The 21502-nt window shown below is 58.3% G+C and overlaps 1 protein-coding gene across 1 annotated transcript in view; it reads right to left on the bottom strand.

The window, feature by feature from the left end:
- LOC138663190 (oocyte zinc finger protein XlCOF22-like) overlaps positions 1–20148 on the bottom strand; it is a 39226-nt gene extending 19078 nt beyond the window's left edge. Inside the window, exons 1-2 of the mRNA XM_069749342.1 lie at positions 20113–20148; positions 13497–13712 (exon numbers count right to left, since the gene is read on the bottom strand). The gene's annotated coding sequence lies outside the window, so the exon portion shown is untranslated. The remainder of the gene's footprint in view (positions 1–13496; positions 13713–20112) is intronic.
- Positions 20149–21502: the final 1354 nt, after the last annotated feature.

Genomic DNA, 21502 nt, shown 5'->3' with positions numbered 1-21502 from the left:
ACCCGCAGAGCCACACTCCACATAGAGAATAATGGAGCCTCCAGCACCGACCTCCACCCGCAGAGCCGCACTCCACATAGAGAATAATGGAGCCACCAGCACCGACCTCCACCCGCAGAGCCACACTCCACATAGAGAATAATGGAGCCACCAGCACCGACCTCCACCCGCAGAGCCACACTCCACATAGAGAATAATGGAGCCGCCAGCGCAGACCTCCACCCGCAGAGCCGCACTCCACATAGAGAATAATGAAGCCTCCGGCACCGACCTCCACCCGCAGAGCCGCACTCCACATAGAGAATAATGGAGCCTCCAGCACCGACCTCCACCCGCAGAGCAGCACTCCACATAGAGAATAAGGGAGCCTCCAGCATCGACCTCCACCCGCAGAGCCACACTCCTCATAGAGAATAATGGAGCCTCCAGCACCGACCTCCACCCGCAGAGCCACACTCCTCATAGAGAATAATGGAGCCTCCGGCACCGACCTCCACCCGCAGAGCCGCACTCCACATAGAGAATAATGGAGCCACCAGCACCGACCTCCACCCGCAGAGCCACACTCCACATAGAGAATAATGGAGCCTCCAGCGCAGACCTCCACCCGCAGAGCCGCACTCCACATAGAGAATAATGAAGCCTCCGGCACCGACCTCCACCCGCAGAGCCGCACTCCACATAGAGAATAAGGGAGCCTCCAGCACCGACCTCCACCCGCAGAGCCACACTCCTCATAGAGAATAATGGAGCCTCCAGCACCGACCTCCACCCGCAGAGCCGCACTCCACATAGAGAATAATGGAGCCTCCAGCACCGACCTCCACCCGCAGAGCAGCACTCCACATAGAGAATAAGGGAGCCTCCAGCACCGACCTCCACCCGCAGAGCAACACTCCTCATAGAGAATAATGGAGCCTCCAGCACCGACCTCCACCCGCAGAGCCGCACTCCACATAGAGAATGGAGCCTCCAGCACCGACCTCCACCCGCAGAGCCACACTCCACATAGAGAATAATGGAGCCTCCAGCACCGACCTCCACCCGCAGAGCCGCACTCCACATAGAGAATAATGGAGCCTCCAGCACCGACCTCCACCCGCAGAGCCACACTCCTCATAGAGAATAATGGAGCCTCCAGCACCGACCTCCACCCGCAGAGCCACACTCCGCATAGAGAATAATGGAGCCTCCAGCACCGACCTCCACATAGAGAATAATGGGGCCTCCAGCACCGACCTTCACCCGCAGAACCGCACTCCACATAGAGAATAATGGAGCCTCCAGCACCGACCTCCACCCGCAGAGCAGCACTCCACATAGAGAATAATGGAGCCTCCAGCACCGACCTCCACCCGCAGAGCCACACTCCACATAGAGAATAATGGAGCCTCCAGCACCGACCTCCACCAGCAGAGCCGCACTCCACATAGAGAATAATGGAGCCTCCAGCACCGACCTCCACCCGCAGAGCCGCACTCCACATAGAGAATAATGGAGCCTCCGGCACCGACCTCCACCCGCAGAGCCGCACTCCACATAGAGAATAATGGAGCCTCCAGCACCGACCTCCACCCGCAGAGCCGCACTCCACATAGAGAATAATGGAGCCTCCAGCACTGACCTCCACCCACAGAGCCGCACTCCACATAGAGAATAATGGAGCCTCCGGCACCGACCTCCACCCGCAGAGCCGCACTCCACATAGAGAATAATGGAGCCTCCAGCACCGACCTCCACCCGCAGAGCAGCATTCCACATAGAGAATAATGGAGCCACCAGCACCTACCTCCACCCGCAGAGCCGCACTCCACATAGAGAATAATGGAGCCTCCAGCACCGACCTCCACCCGCAGAGCCGCACTCCACATAGAGAATAAGGGAGCCTCCAGCACCGACCTCCACCCGCAGAGCCACACTCCTCATAGAGAATGGAGCCTCCAGCACCGACCTCCACCCGCAGAGCCACACTCCACATAGAGAATAATGGAGCCTCCAGCACCGACCTCCACCAGCAGAGCCGCACTCCACATAGAGAATAATGGAGCCTCCAGCACCGACCTCCACCCGCAGAGCCGCACTCCACATAGAGAATAATGGAGCCTCCGGCACCGACCTCCACCCGCAGAGCCGCACTCCACATAGAGAATAATGGAGCCTCCGGCACCGACCTCCACCCGCAGAGCCGCACTCCACATAGAGAATAATGGAGCCTCCAGCACCGACCTCCACCCGCAGAGCAGCATTCCACATAGAGAATAATGGAGCCACCAGCACCTACCTCCACCCGCAGAGCCGCACTCCACATAGAGAATAATGAAGCCTCCGGCACCGACCTCCACCCGCAGAGCCGCACTCCACATAGAGAATAATGGAGCCTCCAGCACCGACCTCCACCCGCAGAGCCGCACTCCACATAGAGAATGGAGCCTCCAGCACCGACCTCCACCCGCAGAGCCACACTCCACATAGAGAATAATGGAGCCTCCAGCACCGACCTCCACCCGCAGAGCCGCACTCCACATAGAGAATAATGGAGCCTCCAGCACCGACCTCCACCCGCAGAGCCACACTCCTCATAGAGAATAATGGAGCCTCCAGCACCGACCTCCACCCGCAGAGCCACACTCCTCATAGAGAATAATGGAGCCTCCAGCACCGACCTCCACATAGAGAATAATGGGGCCTCCAGCACCGACCTCCACCCGCAGAACCGCACTCCACATAGAGAATAATGGAGCCTCCAGCACCGACCTCCACCCGCAGAGCAGCACTCCACATAGAGAATAATGGAGCCTCCAGCACCGACCTCCACCCGTAGAGCCACACTCCACATAGAGAATAATGGAGCCTCCAGCACCGACCTCCACCAGCAGAGCCGCACTCCACATAGAGAATAATGGAGCCTCCAGCACCGACCTCCACCCGCAGAGCCGCACTCCACATAGAGAATAATGGAGCCTCCGGCACCGACCTCCACCCGCAGAGCCGCACTCCACATAGAGAATAATGGAGCCTCCAGCACTGACCTCCACCCACAGAGCCGCACTCCACATAGAGAATAATGGAGCCTCCGGCACCGACCTCCACCCGCAGAGCCGCACTCCACATAGACAATAATGGAGCCTCCAGCACCGACCTCCACCCGCAGAGCAGCATTCCACATAGAGAATAATGGAGCCACCAGCACCTACCTCCACCCGCAGAGCCGCACTCCACATAGAGAATAATGAAGCCTCCGGCACCGACCTCCACCCGCAGAGCCGCACTCCACATAGAGAATAATGGAGCCTCCAGCACCGACCTCCACCCGCAGAGCCGCACTCCACATAGAGAATAAGGGAGCCTCCAGCACCGACCTCCACCCGCAGAGCCACACTCCTCATAGAGAATGGAGCCTCCAGCACCGACCTCCTCCCGCAGAGCCGCACTCCACATAGAGAATAATGGAGCCTCCAGCACCAACCTCCACCCACAGAGCCGCACTCCACATAGAGAATAAGGGAGCCTCCAGCACCGACCTCCACCCGCAGAGCCACACTCCTCATAGAGAATGGAGCCTCCAGCACCGACCTCCACCCGCAGAGCCGCACTCCACATAGAGAATAATGGAGCCACCAGCACCTACCTCCACCCGCAGAGCCGCACTCCAAATAGAGAATAATGGAGCCACCAGCACCTACCTCCACCCGCAGAGCCGCACTCCAAATAGAGAATAATGGAGCCACCAGCACCTACCTCCACCCGCAGAGCCGCACTCCACATAGAGAATAATGGAGCCTCCAGCACCGACCTCCACCCGCAGAGCCGCACTCCACATAGAGAATAATGGAGCCACCAGCACCTACCTCCACCCGCAGAGCCGCACTCCACATAGAGAATAATGGAGCCACCAGCAACGACCTCCACCCGCAGAGCCACACTCCACATAGAGAATAATGGAGCCTCCAGCACCGACCTCCACATAGAGAATAATGGGGCCTCCAGCACCGACCTCCACCCGCAGAGCCACACTCCTCATAGAGAATAATGGAGCCTCCAGCACCGACCTCCACCCGCAGAGCCACACTCCTCAGAGAATAATGGAGCCTCCAGCACCGACCTCCACCCGCAGAGCCGCACTCCACATAGAGAATAATGGGGCCTCCAGCACCGACCTCCACCCGCAGAACCGCACTCCACATAGAGAATAATGGAGCCTCCAGCACCGACCTCCACCCGCAGAGCAGCACTCCACATAGAGAATAATGGAGCCTCCAGCACCGACCTCCACCCGCAGAGCCGCACTCCACATAGAGAACAATGGAGCCTCCAGCACCGACCTCCACCCGCAGAGCCGCACTCCACATAGAGAATAATGGAGCCTCCAGCACCGACCTCCACCCGCAGAGCCGCACTCCACATAGAGAATAATGGAGCCTCCAGCACCGACCTCCACCCGCAGAGCCGCACTCCACATAGAGAATAATGGAGCCTCCAGCACCGACCTCCACCCGCAGAGCCGCACTCCACATAGAGAATAAGGGAGCCTCCAGCACCGACCTCCACCCGCAGAGCCGCACTCCACATAGAGAATAATGGAGCCTCCAGCACCGACCTCCACCCGCAGAGCAGCACTCCACATAGAGAATAATGGGGCCTCCAGCACCGACCTCCACCCGCAGAGCAGCACTCCACATAGAGAATAATGGAGCCTCCAGCACCGACCTCCACCCGCAGAGCCACACTCCTCAGAGAATAATGGAGCCTCCAGCACCGACCTCCACCCGCAGAGCCACACTCCTCATAGAGAATAATGGAGCCTCCAGCACCGACCTCCACCCGCAGAGCCGCACTCCACATAGAGAATAAGGGAGCCTCCAGCACCGACCTCCACCCGCAGAGCAGCACTCCACATAGAGAATAATGGAGCCTCCAGCACCGACCTCCACCCGCAGAGCCGCACTCCACATAGAGAATAATGGAGCCTCCAGCACCGACCTCCACCCGCAGAGCCGCACTCCACATAGAGAATAAGGGAGCCTCCAGCACCGACCTCCACCCGCAGAGCAGCACTCCACATAGAGAATAATGGAGCATCCAGCACCGACCTCCACCCGCAGAGCCGCACTCCACATAGAGAATAATGGAGCCTCCAGCACCGACCTCCACCAGCAGAGCCGCACTCCACATAGAGAATAATGGAGCCTTCAGCACCGACCTCCACCCGCAGAGCCACACTCCACATAGAGAATAATGGAGCCTCCAGCACCGACCTCCACCCACACTCCACAGAGAATAATGGGGCCTCCAGCACCGACCTCCACCCGCATAGCCACACTCCTCATAGAGAATAATGGAGCCTCAAGCACCGACCTCCACCCGCAGAGCCACACTCCTCATAGAGAATAATGGAGCCTCCAGCACCGACCTCCACCCGCAGAGCCGCACTCCACATAGAGAATAATGGAGCCTCCAGCACCGACCTCCACCCGCAGAGCAGCACTCCACATAGAGAATAATGGAGCCTCCAGCACCGACCTCCACCCGCAGAGCCGCACTCCACATAGAGAACAATGGAGCCTCCAGCACCGACCTCCACCCGCAGAGCCGCACTCCACATAGAGAATAATGGAGCCTCCAGCACCGACCTCCACCTGCAGAGCCGCACTCCACATAGAGAATAATGGAGCCTCCAGCACCGACCTCCACCCGCAGAGCAGCACTCCACATAGAGAATAATGGGGCCTCCAGCACCGACCTCCACCCGCAGAGCAGCACTCCACATAGAGAATAATGGAGCCTCCAGCACCGACCTCCGCCCGCAGAGCCGCACTCCACATAGAGAATAATGGAGCCTCCAGCACCGACGTCCACCCACAGAACCGCACTCCACATAGAGAATAATGGAGCCTCCAGCACCGACCTCCAGCCGCAGAGCCGCACTCCACATAGAGAAAAATGGAGCCTCCAGCACAGACCTCCACCCGCAGAGCCGCACTCCACATAGAGAATAATGGAGCCTCCAGCACCGACCTCCACCCGCAGAGCCGCACTCCACATAGAGAATAATGGAGCCTCCAGCACCGACCTCCACCTGCAGAGCCGCACTCCACATAGAGAATAATGGAGCCTCCAGCACCGACCTCCACCCGCAGAGCCGCACTCCACATAGAGAATAATGGAGCCTCCACCCGCAGAGCCGCACTCCACATAGAGAATAATGGGGCCTCCAGCACAGACCTCCACCCGCAGAGCCGCACTCCACATAAAGAATAATGGAGCCTCCAGCACCGACCTCCACCCGCAGAGCCGCACTCCACATAGAGAATAATGGAGCCTCCACCCGCAGAGCCGCACTCCACATAGAGAATAATGGAGCCTCCAGCACCGACCTCCACCAGCAGAGCCGCACTCAACATAGAGAATAATGGAGCCTCCAGCACCGACCTCATTCCGCAGAGCCGCACTCCACATAGAGAATAATGGAGCCTCCAGCACCGACCTCCACCCGCAGAGCCGCACTCCACATAGAGAATAATGGGGCCTCCAGCACCGACCTCCACCCGCAGAGCAGCACTCCACATAGAGAATAATGGAGCTTCCAGCACCGACCTCCACCCGCAGTGCCGCACTCGACATAGAGAATGATGGAGCCTCCAGCACCGACCTCCACCCGCAGAGCCGCACTCCACATAGAGAATAATGGAGCCTCCAGCACCAACCTCCACCCGCAGAGCCGCACTCCACATAGAGAATAATGGGGCCTCCAGCACCGACCTCCACCCGCAGAGCAGCACTCCACATAGAGACTAATGGAGCTTCCAGCACCGACCTCCACCCGCAGTGCCGCACTCCACATAGAGAATAATGGAGCCTCCAGCACCGACCTCCACCCGCAGAGCCGCACTCCATAGAGAATAATGGAGCCTCCAGCACAGACCTCCACCCGCAGAGCCGCACTCCACATAGAGAATAATGGAGCCTCCGGCACCGACCTCCACCGGCAGAGCCGCACTCCACATAGAGAATAATGGAGCCTTCAGCACCGACCTCCACCCGCAGAGCCGCACTCCACATAGAGAATAATGGGGCCTCCAGCACCGACCTCCACCCGCAGAGCCGCACCCCACATAGAGAATAATGAAGCCTCCAGCACCGACCTCCACCCACAGAACCGCACTCCACATAGAGAATAATGGAGCCTTCAGCACAGACCTCCACCCGTAGAGCCACACTCCACATAGAGAATAATGGAGCCTCCACCCGCAGAGCCGCACTCCACATAGAGAATAATGGAGCCTCCGGTACCGACCTCCACCCGCAGAGCCGCACTCCACATAGAGAATAATGGAGCCTCCGGCACCGACCTCCACCCGCAGAGCCGCACTCCACATAGAGAATAATGGAGCCTCCGGCACCGACCTCCACCCGCAGAGCCGCACTCCACATAGAGAATAATGGAGCCTCCGGCACCGACCTCCACCCGCAGAGCCGCACTCCACATAGAGAATAATGGAGCCTCCGGCACCGACCTCCACCCGCAGAGCCGCACTCCACATAGAGAATAATGGAGCCTCCAGAACCGACCTCCACCCGCAGAGCCGCACTCCACATAGAGAATAATGGAGCCTCCGGCACCTACCTCCACCCGCAGAGCCGCACTCCACATAGAGAATAATGGGGCTTCCAGCAACGACCTCCACCCGCAGAGCCACACGCCACATAGAGAATAATGGAGCCTCCAGCACCGACCTCCACCCGCACTTCACATAGAGAATAATGGAGCCTCCAGCACCTACCTCCACCCGCAGAGCCGCACTCCACATAGAGAATAATGGGGCCTCCAGTACCGACCTCCACCCGCACTTCACATAGAGAATAATGGAGCCTCCAGCACCGACCTCCACCCACACAGCCGCACTCCACATAGAGAATAATGGGGCCTCCAGCACAGACCTCCACCCGTAGAGCCACACTCCACATAGAGAATAATGGAGCCTCCACCCGCAGAGCCGCACTCCACATAGAGAATAATGGAGCCTCCAGCACCGACCTCCACCAGCAGAGCCGCACTCCACATAGAGAATAATGGGGCCTCCAGCACCGACCTCCACCAGCAGGGCCGCACTCCACATAGAGAATAATGGAGCCTCCACCACCTCCACCCGCAGAGCCGCACTCCACATAGAGAATAATGGAGCCTCCAGCACCGACCTCATTCCGCAGAGGCGCACTCCACATAGAGAATAATGGGGCCTCCAGCACCGACCTCCACCCGCAGAGCAGCACTACACATAGAGAATAATGGAGCCTCCAGCACCGACCTCCACCCGCAGAGCCGCACTCCACATAGAGAATAATGGAGCTTCCAGCACCGACCTCCACCCGCAGTGCCGCACTCCACATAGAGAATAATGGAGCCTCCAGCACCGACCTCCACCCGCAGAGCCGCACTCCACATAGAGAATAATGGAGCCTCCAGCACAGACCTCCACCCGCAGAGCCGCACTCCACATAGAGAATAATGGAGCCTCCGGCACCGACCTCCACCCGCAGAGCCGCACTCCACATAGAGAATAATGGAGCCTCCGGCACCGACCTCCACCCGCAGAGCCGCACTCCACATAGAGAATAATGGAGCCTCCGGCACCGACCTCCACCCGCAGAGCCGCACTCCACATAGAGAATAATGGAGCCTCCAGCACCGACCTCCACCCGCAGAGCCGCACTCCACATAGAGAATAATGGAGCCTCCACCACCGACCTCCACCCGCAGAGCCGCACTCCACATAGAGAATAATGGAGCCTCCGGCACCGACCTCCACCCGCAGAGCCGCACTCCACATAGAGAATAATGGAGGCTCCAGAACCGACCTCCACCCGCAGAGCCGCACTCCACATAGAGAATAATGGAGCCTCAGGCACCGACCTCCACCCGCAGAGCCACACTCCACATAGAGAATAATGGGGCTTCCAGCAACGACCTCCACCCGCAGAGCCACACGCCACATAGAGAATAATGGAGCCTCCAGCACCGACCTCCACCCGCAGAGCCGCACTCCACATAGAGAATAATGGAGCCTCCAGCACCGACCTCCACCCGCAGAGCCACACTCCACATAGAGAATAATGGAGCCTCCAGCACCGACCTCCACCCGCACTTCACATAGAGAATAATGGAGCCTCCAGCACCTACCTCCACCCGCAGAGCCGCACTCCACATAGAGAATAATGGGGCCTCCAGCACCGACCTCCACCCGCAGAGCCGCGCTCCACATAGAGAATAATGGAGCCTCCAGCGCCGACCTCCACATAGAGAATAATGGAGCCTCCGGCACCGACCTCCACCGGCAGAGCCGCACTCCACATAGAGAATAATGGAGCCTTCAGCACCGACCTCCACCCGCAGAGCCGCACTCCACATAGAGAATAATGGGGCCTCCAGCACCGACCTCCACCCGCAGAGCCGCACCCCACATAGAGAATAATGAAGCCTCCAGCACCGACCTCCACCCGCAGAGCCGCACTCCACATAGAGAATAATGGAGCCTCCAGCACCGACCACCACCCGCAGAGCCGCACTCCACATAGAGAATAATGGAGCCTCCAGCACCGACCTCCACCCGCAGAGCCACACTCCACATAGAGAATAATGGAGCCTCCAGCACCGACCTCCACCCGCAGAGCCGCACTCCACATAGAGAATAATGGAGCCTCCAGCACCAACCTCCACCCGCAGAGCCACACTCCACATAGAGAATAATGGAACCTCCAGCACCGACCTCCACCCGCAGAGCCACACTCCACATAGAGAATAATGGAGCCTCCAGCAGCGACCTCCACCCGCAGAGCCACACTCCACATAGAGAATAATGGAGCCTCCAGCACCGACCTCCACCCGCACTTCACATAGAGAATAATGGAGCCTCCAGCACCGACCTCCACCCGCAGAGCCGCACTCCACATAGAGAATAATGGAGCCACCAGCACCGACCTCCACCCGCAGAGCCACACTCCACATAGAGAATAATGGAGCCTCCAGCGCAGACCTCCACCCGCAGAGCCGCACTCCACATAGAGAATAATGAAGCCTCCGGCACCGACCTCCACCCGCGGAGCCGCACTCCACATAGAGAATAATGGAGCCTCCAGCACCGACCTCCACCCGCAGAGCAGCACTCCACCTAGAGAATAATGGAGCCTCCAGCACCGACCTCCACCCGCAGAGCCGCACTCCACATAGAGAATAATGGAGCCTCCAGCACCGACCTCCACCCGCAGAGCCACACTCCACATAGAGAATAATGGAGCCTCCAGCACCGACCTCCACCAGCAGAGGTGCACTCCACATAGAGAATAATGGAGCCTCCAGCACCGACCGCCACCCGCAGAGCCACACTCCACATAGAGAATAATGGAGCCTCCAGCACCGACCTCCACCCGCAGAGCCGCACTCCACATAGAGAATAATGTAGCCTCCAGCACCGACCTCCACATAGAGAATAATGGGGCCTCCGGCACCGACCTCCACCCGCAGAGCCACACTCCTCATAGAGAATAATGGAGCCTCCAGCACCGACCTCCACCCGCAGAGCCACACTCCTCATAGAGAATAATGGAGCCTCCAGCACCGACCTCCACCCGCAGAGCCGCACTCCACATAGAGAATAATGGAGCCTCCAGCACTGACCTCCTCCCGCAGAGCCGCACTCCACATAGAGAATAATGGGGCCTCCAGCACCGACCTCCACCCGCAGAGCCGCACTCCATATAGAGAATAATGGAGCCTCCAGCACCGACCTCCACCCGCAGAGCAGCACTCCACATAGAGAATAAGGGAGCATCCAGCACCGACCTCCACCCGCAGAGCCACACTCCTCATAGAGAATAATGGAGCCTCCAGCACCGACCTCCACCCGCAGAGCCGCACTCCACATAGAGAATAATGGAGCCTCCAGCACCGACCTCCACCCGCAGAGCCGCACTCCACATAGAGAATAATGGAGCCACCAGCACCTACCTCCACCCGCAGAGCCGCACTCCAAATAGAGAATAATGGAGCCACCAGCACCTACCTCCACCCGCAGAGCCGCACTCCACATAGAGAATAATGGAGCCTCCAGCACCGACCTCCACCCGCAGAGCCGCACTCCACATAGAGAATAATGGAGCCACCAGCACCTACCTCCACCCGCAGAGCCGCACTCCACATAGAGAATAATGGAGCCACCAGCACCGACCTCCACCCGCAGAGCCACACTCCACATAGAGAATAATGGAGCCGCCAGCGCAGACCTCCACCCGCAGAGCCGCACTCCACATAGAGAATAATGAAGCCTCCGGCACCGACCTCCACCCGCAGAGCCGCACTCCACATAGAGAATAATGGAGCCTCCAGCACCGACCTCCACCCGCAGAGCAGCACTCCACATAGAGAATAAGGGAGCCTCCAGCATCGACCTCCACCCGCAGAGCCACACTCCTCATAGAGAATAATGGAGCCTCCAGCACCGACCTCCACCCGCAGAGCCGCACTCCACATAGAGAATAATGGAGCCTCCAGCACCGACCTCCACCCGCAGAGCCACACTCCACATAGAGAATAATGGAGCCTCCAGCACCGACCTCCTCCCGCAGAGCCGCACTCCACATAGAGAATAATGGGGCCTCCAGCACCGACCTCCACCCGCAGAGCCGCACTCCACATAGAGAATAATGGAGCCTCCAGCACCGACCTCCACCCGCAGAGCAGCACTCCACATAGAGAATAAGGGAGCATCCAGCACCGACCTCCACCCGCAGAGCCACACTCCTCATAGAGAATAATGGAGCCTCCAGCACCGACCTCCACCCGCAGAGCCGCACTCCACATAGAGAATAATGGAGCCTCCAGCACCGACCTCCACCCGCAGAGCCGCACTCCACATAGAGAATAATGGAGCCACCAGCACCTACCTCCACCCGCAGAGCCGCACTCCACATAGAGAATAATGGAGCCACCAGCACCGACCTCCACCCGCAGAGCCACACTCCACATAGAGAATAATGGAGCCGCCAGCGCAGACCTCCACCCGCAGAGCCGCACTCCACATAGAGAATAATGAAGCCTCCGGCACCGACCTCCACCCGCAGAGCCGCACTCCACATAGAGAATAATGGAGCCTCCAGCACCGACCTCCACCAGCAGAGCCGCACTCCACATAGAGAATAATGGAGCCTCCAGCACCGACCTCCACCAGCAGAGCCGCACTCCACATAGAGAATAATGGAGCCTCCAGCACCGACCTCCACCCACAGAGCCACACTCCACATAGAGAATAATGGAGCCTCCGGCACCGACCTCCACCCGCAGAGCCGCACTCCACATAGAGAATAATGGAGCCTCCAGCACCGACCTCCACCCACAGAGCCGCACTCCACATAGAGAATAATGGAGCCGCCAGCGCAGACCTCCACCCGCAGAGCCGCACTCCACATAGAGAATAATGAAGCCTCCGGCACCGACCTCCACCCGCAGAGCCGCACTCCACATAGAGAATAATGGAGCCTCCAGCACCGACCTCCACCCGCAGAGCAGCACTCCACATAGAGAATAAGGGAGCCTCCAGCATCGACCTCCACCCGCAGAGCCGCACTCCACATAGAGAATAATGGAGCCTCCAGCACCGAACTCCACCCGCAGAGCCACACTCCACATAGAGAATAATGGAGCCTCCAGCACCGACCTCCACCCGCACTTCACATAGAGAATAATGGAGCCTCCAGCACCTACCTCCACCCGCAGAGCCGCACTCCACATAGAGAATAATGGGGCCTCCAGCACCGACCTCCACCCGCAGAGCCGCACTCCACATAGAGAATAATGGAGCCTCCAGCGCCGACCTCCACATAGAGAATAATGGAGCCTCCAGCACCGACCTCCACCCACAGAGCCGCACTCCACATAGAGAATAATGGAGCCTCCAGCACCGACCTCCACCCGCAGCGCGCACTCCACATAGAGAATAATGGAGCCTCCAGCACCAACCTCCACCCGCAGAGCCACACTCCACATAGAGAATAATGGAACCTCCAGCACCGACCTCCACCCGCAGAGCCACACTCCACATAGAGAATAATGGAACCTCCAGCACCGACCTCCACCCACAGAGCCGCACTCCACATAGAGAATAATGGAGCCTCCAGCACCGACTTCCACCCGCAGAGCCGCACTCCACATAGAGAATAATGGAGCCTCCAGCACCAACCTCCACCCGCAGAGCCACACTCCACATAGAGAATAATGGAACCTCCAGCACCGACCTCCACCCGCAGAGCCACACTCCACATAGAGAATAATGGAGCCTCCAGCAGCGACCTCCACCCGCAGAGCCACACTCCACATAGAGAATAATGGAGCCTCCAGCACCGACCTCCACCCGCACTTCACATAGAGAATAATGGAGCCTCCAGCACCTACCTCCACCCGCAGAGCCGCACTCCACATAGAGAATAATGGAGCCTCCAGCACCGACCTCCACCCGCAGAGCCGCACTTCACATAGAGAATAATGGAGCCTCCAGCACCGACCTCCACCCGCAGAGCCGCACTCCACATAGAGAATAATGGAGCCTCCAGCACCGACCTCCACCCGCAGAGCCGCACTTCACATAGAGAATAATGGAGCCTCCAGCACCGACCTCCACCCGCAGAGCCGCACTTCACATAGAGAATAATGGAGCCTCCAGCACCTACCTCCACCTGCAGAGCCGCACTTCACATAGAGAATAATGGAGCCTCCAGCACCGACCTCCACCCGCAGAGCCGCACTCCACATAGAGAATAATGGAGCCTCCAGCACCGACCTCCACCCGCAGAGCCGCACTTCACATAGAGAATAATGGAGCCTCCAGCACCGACCTCCACCCGCAGAGCCGCACTCCACATAGAGAATAATGGAGCCTCCAGCACCGACCTCCACCCGCAGAGCCGCACTTCACATAGAGAATAATGGAGCCTCCAGCACCGACCTCCACCCGCAGAGCCGCACTTCACATAGAGAATAATGGAGCCTCCAGCACCTACCTCCACCCGCAGAGCCGCACTTCACATAGAGAATAATGGAGCCTCCAGCACCGACCTCCACCCGCAGAGCCGCACTCCACATAGAGAATAATGGAGCCTCCAGCACCGACCTCCACCCGCAGAGCCGCACTCCACATAGAGAATAATGGAGCCTCCACCACCGACCTCCACCCGCAGAGCCGCACTCCACATAGAGAATAATGGAGCCTCCGGCACCGACCTCCACCCGCAGAGCCGCACTCCACATAGAGAATAATGGAGGCTCCAGAACCGACCTCCACCCGCAGAGCCGCACTCCACATAGAGAATAATGGAGCCTCAGGCACCGACCTCCACCCGCAGAGCCACACTCCACATAGAGAATAATGGGGCTTCCAGCAACGACCTCCACCCGCAGAGCCACACGCCACATAGAGAATAATGGAGCCTCCAGCACCGACCTCCACCCGCAGAGCCGCACTCCACATAGAGAATAATGGAGCCTCCAGCACCGACCTCCACCCGCAGAGCCACACTCCACATAGAGAATAATGGAGCCTCCAGCACCGACCTCCACCCGCACTTCACATAGAGAATAATGGAGCCTCCAGCACCTACCTCCACCCGCAGAGCCGCACTCCACATAGAGAATAATGGGGCCTCCAGCACCGACCTCCACCCGCAGAGCCGCGCTCCACATAGAGAATAATGGAGCCTCCAGCGCCGACCTCCACATAGAGAATAATGGAGCCTCCGGCACCGACCTCCACCGGCAGAGCCGCACTCCACATAGAGAATAATGGAGCCTTCAGCACCGACCTCCACCCGCAGAGCCGCACTCCACATAGAGAATAATGGGGCCTCCAGCACCGACCTCCACCCGCAGAGCCGCACCCCACATAGAGAATAATGAAGCCTCCAGCACCGACCTCCACCCGCAGAGCCGCACTCCACATAGAGAATAATGGAGCCTCCAGCACCGACCACCACCCGCAGAGCCGCACTCCACATAGAGAATAATGGAGCCTCCAGCACCGACCTCCACCCGCAGAGCCACACTCCACATAGAGAATAATGGAGCCTCCAGCACCGACCTCCACCCGCAGAGCCGCACTCCACATAGAGAATAATGGAGCCTCCAGCACCAACCTCCACCCGCAGAGCCACACTCCACATAGAGAATAATGGAACCTCCAGCACCGACCTCCACCCGCAGAGCCACACTCCACATAGAGAATAATGGAGCCTCCAGCAGCGACCTCCACCCGCAGAGCCACACTCCACATAGAGAATAATGGAGCCTCCAGCACCGACCTCCACCCGCACTTCACATAGAGAATAATGGAGCCTCCAGCACCGACCTCCACCCGCAGAGCCGCACTCCACATAGAGAATAATGGAGCCACCAGCACCGACCTCCACCCGCAGAGCCACACTCCACATAGAGAATAATGGAGCCTCCAGCGCAGACCTCCACCCGCAGAGCCGCACTCCACATAGAGAATAATGGAGCCTCCAGCACCGACCTCCACCCGCAGAGCAGCACTCCACATAGAGAATAAGGAAGCCTCCAGAACCGACCTCCACCCGTAGAGCCACACTCCTCATAGAGAATAATGGAGCCTCCAGCACCGACCTCCACCCGCAGAGCCGCACTCCACATAGAGAATAATGGAGCCTCCAGCACCGACCTCCACCCGCAGAGCAGCACTCCACATAGAGAATAAGGGAGCCTCCAGCACCGACCTCCACCCGCAGAGCCACACTCCTCATAGAGAATAATGGAGCCTCCAGCACCGACCTCCACCCGCAGAGCCACACTCCTCATAGAGAATAATGGAGCCTCCAGCACCGACCTCCACCCGCAGAGCAGCACTCCACATAGAGAATAATGGAGCCTCCAGCACCGACCTCCACCCGCAGAGCAGCACTCCACCTAGAGAATAATGGAGCCTCCAGCACCGACCTCCACCCGCAGAGCCGCACTCCACATAGAGAATAATGGAGCCTCCAGCACCGACCTCCACCCGCAGAGCCACACTCCACATAGAGAATAATGGAGCCTCCAGCACCGACCTCCACCAGCAGAGGTGCACTCCACATAGAGAATAATGGAGCCTCCAGCACCGACCGCCACCCGCAGAGCCACACTCCACATAGAGAATAATGGAGCCTCCAGCACCGACCTCCACCCGCAGAGCCGCACTCCACATAGAGAATAATGTAGCCTCCAGCACCGACCTCCACATAGAGAATAATGGGGCCTCCGGCACCGACCTCCACCCGCAGAGCCACACTCCTCATAGAGAATAATGGAGCCTCCAGCACCGACCTCCACCCGCAGAGCCACACTCCTCATAGAGAATAATGGAGCCTCCAGCACCGACCTCCACCCGCAGAGCCGCACTCCACATAGAGAATAATGGGGCCTCCAGCACCGACCTCCACCCGCAGAGCCGCACTCCACATAGAGAATAATGGAGCCTCCAGCACTGACCTCCTCCCGCAGAGCCGCACTCCACATAGAGAATAATGGGGCCTCCAGCACCGACCTCCACCCGCAGAGCCGCACTCCATATAGAGAATAATGGAGCCTCCAGCACCGACCTCCACCCGCAGAGCAGCACTCCACATAGAGAATAAGGGAGCATCCAGCACCGACCTCCACCCGCAGAGCCACACTCCTCATAGAGAATAATGGAGCCTCCAGCACCGACCTCCACCCGCAGAGCCGCACTCCACATAGAGAATAATGGAGCCTCCAGCACCGACCTCCACCCGCAGAGCCGCACTCCACATAGAGAATAATGGAGCCACCAGCACCTACCTCCACCCGCAGAGCCGCACTCCAAATAGAGAATAATGGAGCCACCAGCACCTACCTCCACCCGCAGAGCCGCACTCCACATAGAGAATAATGGAGCCTCCAGCACCGACCTCCACCCGCAGAGCCGCACTCCACATAGAGAATAATGGAGCCACCAGCACCTACCTCCACCCGCAGAGCCGCACTCCACATAGAGAATAATGGAGCCACCAGCACCGACCTCCACCCGCAGAGCCACACTCCACATAGAGAATAATGGAGCCGCCAGCGCAGACCTCCACCCGCAGAGCCGCACTCCACATAGAGAATAATGAAGCCTCCGGCACCGACCTCCACCCGCAGAGCCGCACTCCACATAGAGAATAATGGAGCCTCCAGCACCGACCTCCACCCGCAGAGCAGCACTCCACATAGAGAATAAGGGAGCCTCCAGCATCGACCTCCACCCGCAGAGCCACACTCCTCATAGAGAATAATGGAGCCTCCAGCACCGACCTCCACCCGCAGAGCCGCACTCCACATAGAGAATAATGGAGCCTCCAGCACCGACCTCCACCCGCAGAGCCACACTCCACATAGAGAATAATGGAGCCTCCAGCACCGACCTCCTCCCGCAGAGCCGCACTCCACATAGAGAATAATGGGGCCTCCAGCACCGACCTCCACCCGCAGAGCCGCACTCCACATAGAGAATAATGGAGCCTCCAGCACCGACCTCCACCCGCAGAGCAGCACTCCACATAGAGAATAAGGGAGCATCCAGCACCGACCTCCACCCGCAGAGCCACACTCCTCATAGAGAATAATGGAGCCTCCAGCACCGACCTCCACCCGCAGAGCCGCACTCCACATAGAGAATAATGGAGCCTCCAGCACCGACCTCCACCCGCAGAGCCGCACTCCACATAGAGAATAATGGAGCCACCAGCACCTACCTCCACCCGCAGAGCCGCACTCCACATAGAGAATAATGGAGCCACCAGCACCGACCTCCACCCGCAGAGCCACACTCCACATAGAGAATAATGGAGCCGCCAGCGCAGACCTCCACCCGCAGAGCCGCACTCCACATAGAGAATAATGAAGCCTCCGGCACCGACCTCCACCCGCAGAGCCGCACTCCACATAGAGAATAATGGAGCCTCCAGCACCGACCTCCACCAGCAGAGCCGCACTCCACATAGAGAATAATGGAGCCTCCAGCACCGACCTCCACCAGCAGAGCCGCACTCCACATAGAGAATAATGGAGCCTCCAGCACCGACCTCCACCCACAGAGCCACACTCCACATAGAGAATAATGGAGCCTCCGGCACCGACCTCCACCCGCAGAGCCGCACTCCACATAGAGAATAATGGAGCCTCCAGCACCGACCTCCACCCACAGAGCCGCACTCCACATAGAGAATAATGGAGCCGCCAGCGCAGACCTCCACCCGCAGAGCCGCACTCCACATAGAGAATAATGAAGCCTCCGGCACCGACCTCCACCCGCAGAGCCGCACTCCACATAGAGAATAATGGAGCCTCCAGCACCGACCTCCACCCGCAGAGCAGCACTCCACATAGAGAATAAGGGAGCCTCCAGCATCGACCTCCACCCGCAGAGCCGCACTCCACATAGAGAATAATGGAGCCTCCAGCACCGACCTCCACCCGCAGAGCCACACTCCACATAGAGAATAATGGAGCCTCCAGCACCGACCTCCACCCGCACTTCACATAGAGAATAATGGAGCCTCCAGCACCTACCTCCACCCGCAGAGCCGCACTCCACATAGAGAATAATGGGGCCTCCAGCACCGACCTCCACCCGCAGAGCCGCACTCCACATAGAGAATAATGGAGCCTCCAGCGCCGACCTCCACATAGAGAATAATGGAGCCTCCAGCACCGACCTCCACCCACAGAGCCGCACTCCACATAGAGAATAATGGAGCCTCCAGCACCGACCTCCACCCGCAGCGCGCACTCCACATAGAGAATAATGGAGCCTCCAGCACCAACCTCCACCCGCAGAGCCACACTCCACATAGAGAATAATGGAACCTCCAGCACCGACCTCCACCCGCAGAGCCACACTCCACATAGAGAATAATGGAACCTCCAGCACCGACCTCCACCCACAGAGCCGCACTCCACATAGAGAATAATGGAGCCTCCAGCACCGACCTCCACCCGCAGAGCCGCACTCCACATAGAGAATAATGGAGCCTCCAGCACCAACCTCCACCCGCAGAGCCACACTCCACATAGAGAATAATGGAACCTCCAGCACCGACCTCCACCCGCAGAGCCACACTCCACATAGAGAATAATGGAGCCTCCAGCAGCGACCTCCACCCGCAGAGCCACACTCCACATAGAGAATAATGGAGCCTCCAGCACCGACCTCCACCCACACTTCACATAGAGAATAATGGAGCCTCCAGCACCTACCTCCACCCGCAGAGCCGCACTCCACATAGAGAATAATGGAGCCTCCAGCACCGACCTCCACCCGCAGAGCCGCACTTCACATAGAGAATAATGGAGCCTCCAGCACCGACCTCCACCCGCAGAGCCGCACTCCACATAGAGAATAATGGAGCCTCCAGCACCGACCTCCACCCGCAGAGCCGCACTTCACATAGAGAATAATGGAGCCTCCAGCACCGACCTCCACCCGCAGAGCCGCACTTCACATAGAGAATAATGGAGCCTCCAGCACCTACCTCCACCTGCAGAGCCGCACTTCACATAGAGAATAATGGAGCCTCCAGCACCGACCTCCACCCGCAGAGCCGCACTCCACATAGAGAATAATGGAGCCTCCAGCACCGACCTCCACCCGCAGAGCCGCACTTCACATAGAGAATAATGGAGCCTCCAGCACCGACCTCCACCCGCAGAGCCGCACTCCACATAGAGAATAATGGAGCCTCCAGCACCGACCTCCACCCGCAGAGCCGCACTTCACATAGAGAATAATGGAGCCTCCAGCACCGACCTCCACCCGCAGAGCCGCACTTCACATAGAGAATAATGGAGCCTCCAGCACCTACCTCCACCCGCAGAGCCGCACTTCACATAGAGAATAATGGAGCCTCCAGCACCGACCTCCACCCGCAGAGCCGCACTCCACATAGAGAATAATGGAGCCTCCAGCACCGACCTCCACCCGCAGAGCCGCAGTTCACATAGAGAATAATGGAGCCTCCAGCACCGACCTCCACCCGCAGAGCCGCACTCCACATAGAGAATAATGGAGCCTCCAGCACCGACCTCCACCCACAGAGCTGCACAGGACCTGTGATGAGGTCACAGGAGGGGAGGAGTCAGGGGTCACATGATCAGGGGTCTCAGTGTATGCAAAACTCTGCTGTGGTGTTGTCATGGTGCTGGATGAGGGGAAGTTTCTGTGTGGAGTCAGGAGGGATTTACAGTGTGGATGTAGCAGAGATACGTGTGCCCGAGTTGTATGGAGCGGAGCCGTGTGTGTGCAGACCCCTCTGTATACACCCGTATACCCCCAGCTTCAGTCACAGACCCCCGACTCTCTATCCCCCTGCAGAACTGACCGCGGACACTTACGGTGACACTGCGGCCGTCGGCCTCTCCTCTCTCTCACAGACACTGATAACATAAGATGGAGTCAGACGAACCCTCCTACAAAACAAGAGAACAAAGTCATTACTACAGGACTGTATGAGAAAGGGATTTATTCTACAAGAAACGCTGGGGCCACAAATGAGAGAATCCGGGCCCCCAGTGTGTTAGGACCAGACGGGGTCTTTGTCCCTGGAGCTTCTCTACTCGGTATAATGAAACTCTGATCTCGGTCATATAAAGAGGGTTGGAGTAAAATAGGAACTGCCTGAATACGAGACCTTGTCTGATCTCTGTGTCCTGTGTAAGAACTATGGAGATCGCGCTATTCTTCTGTATAATGGGGCATGGTGCTGGGGCCTGAATACGAGACCTTGTCTGATCTCTGTGTCCTGTGTAAGAACTATGGAGATCGCGCTATTCTTCTGTATAATGGGGCATGGTGCTGGGGCCTGAATACGAGACCTTGTCTGATCTCTGTGTCCTGTGTAAAAACTATGGAGATCGCGCTATTCTTCTATATAATGGGGCATGGCCCTGGGGCCTGAATATGAGACCTTGTCTGATCTCTGTGTCCTGTGTAAGAACTATGGAGATCGCGCTATTCTTCTGTATAATGGGGCATGGCGCTAGAGCCTGAATATGAGACCTTGTCTGATCTCTGTGTCCTGTGTAAGAACTATGGAGATCGCGCTATTCTTCTGTATAATGGTGCATGGCGCTAGAGCCTGAATATGAGACCTTGTCTGATCTCTGTGTCCTGTGTAAGAACTATGGAGATAGCGCTATTCTTCTGTATAATGGTGCATGGCGCTGGGGCCTGAATATGAGACCTTGTCTAATCTCTGTGCCCTGTGTAAGAACTATGGAGATAGCGCTATTCTTCTGTATAATGGTGCATGGCGCTGGGGCCTGAATATGAGACCTTGTCTGATCTCTGTGTCCTGTGTAAGAACTATGGAGATAGCGCTATTCTTCTGTATAATGGAGCATGGCGCTGGGGCCTGAATATGAGACCTTGTCTGATCTCTGTGTCCTGTGTAAGAACTATGGAGATCGCGC

This window comes from Ranitomeya imitator, chromosome 2 (assembly GCF_032444005.1).
Source record: "Ranitomeya imitator isolate aRanImi1 chromosome 2, aRanImi1.pri, whole genome shotgun sequence".
NCBI lineage: Eukaryota > Metazoa > Chordata > Amphibia > Anura > Dendrobatidae > Ranitomeya > Ranitomeya imitator.
This window is presented reverse-complemented; position numbering and strand designations above follow the sequence as displayed.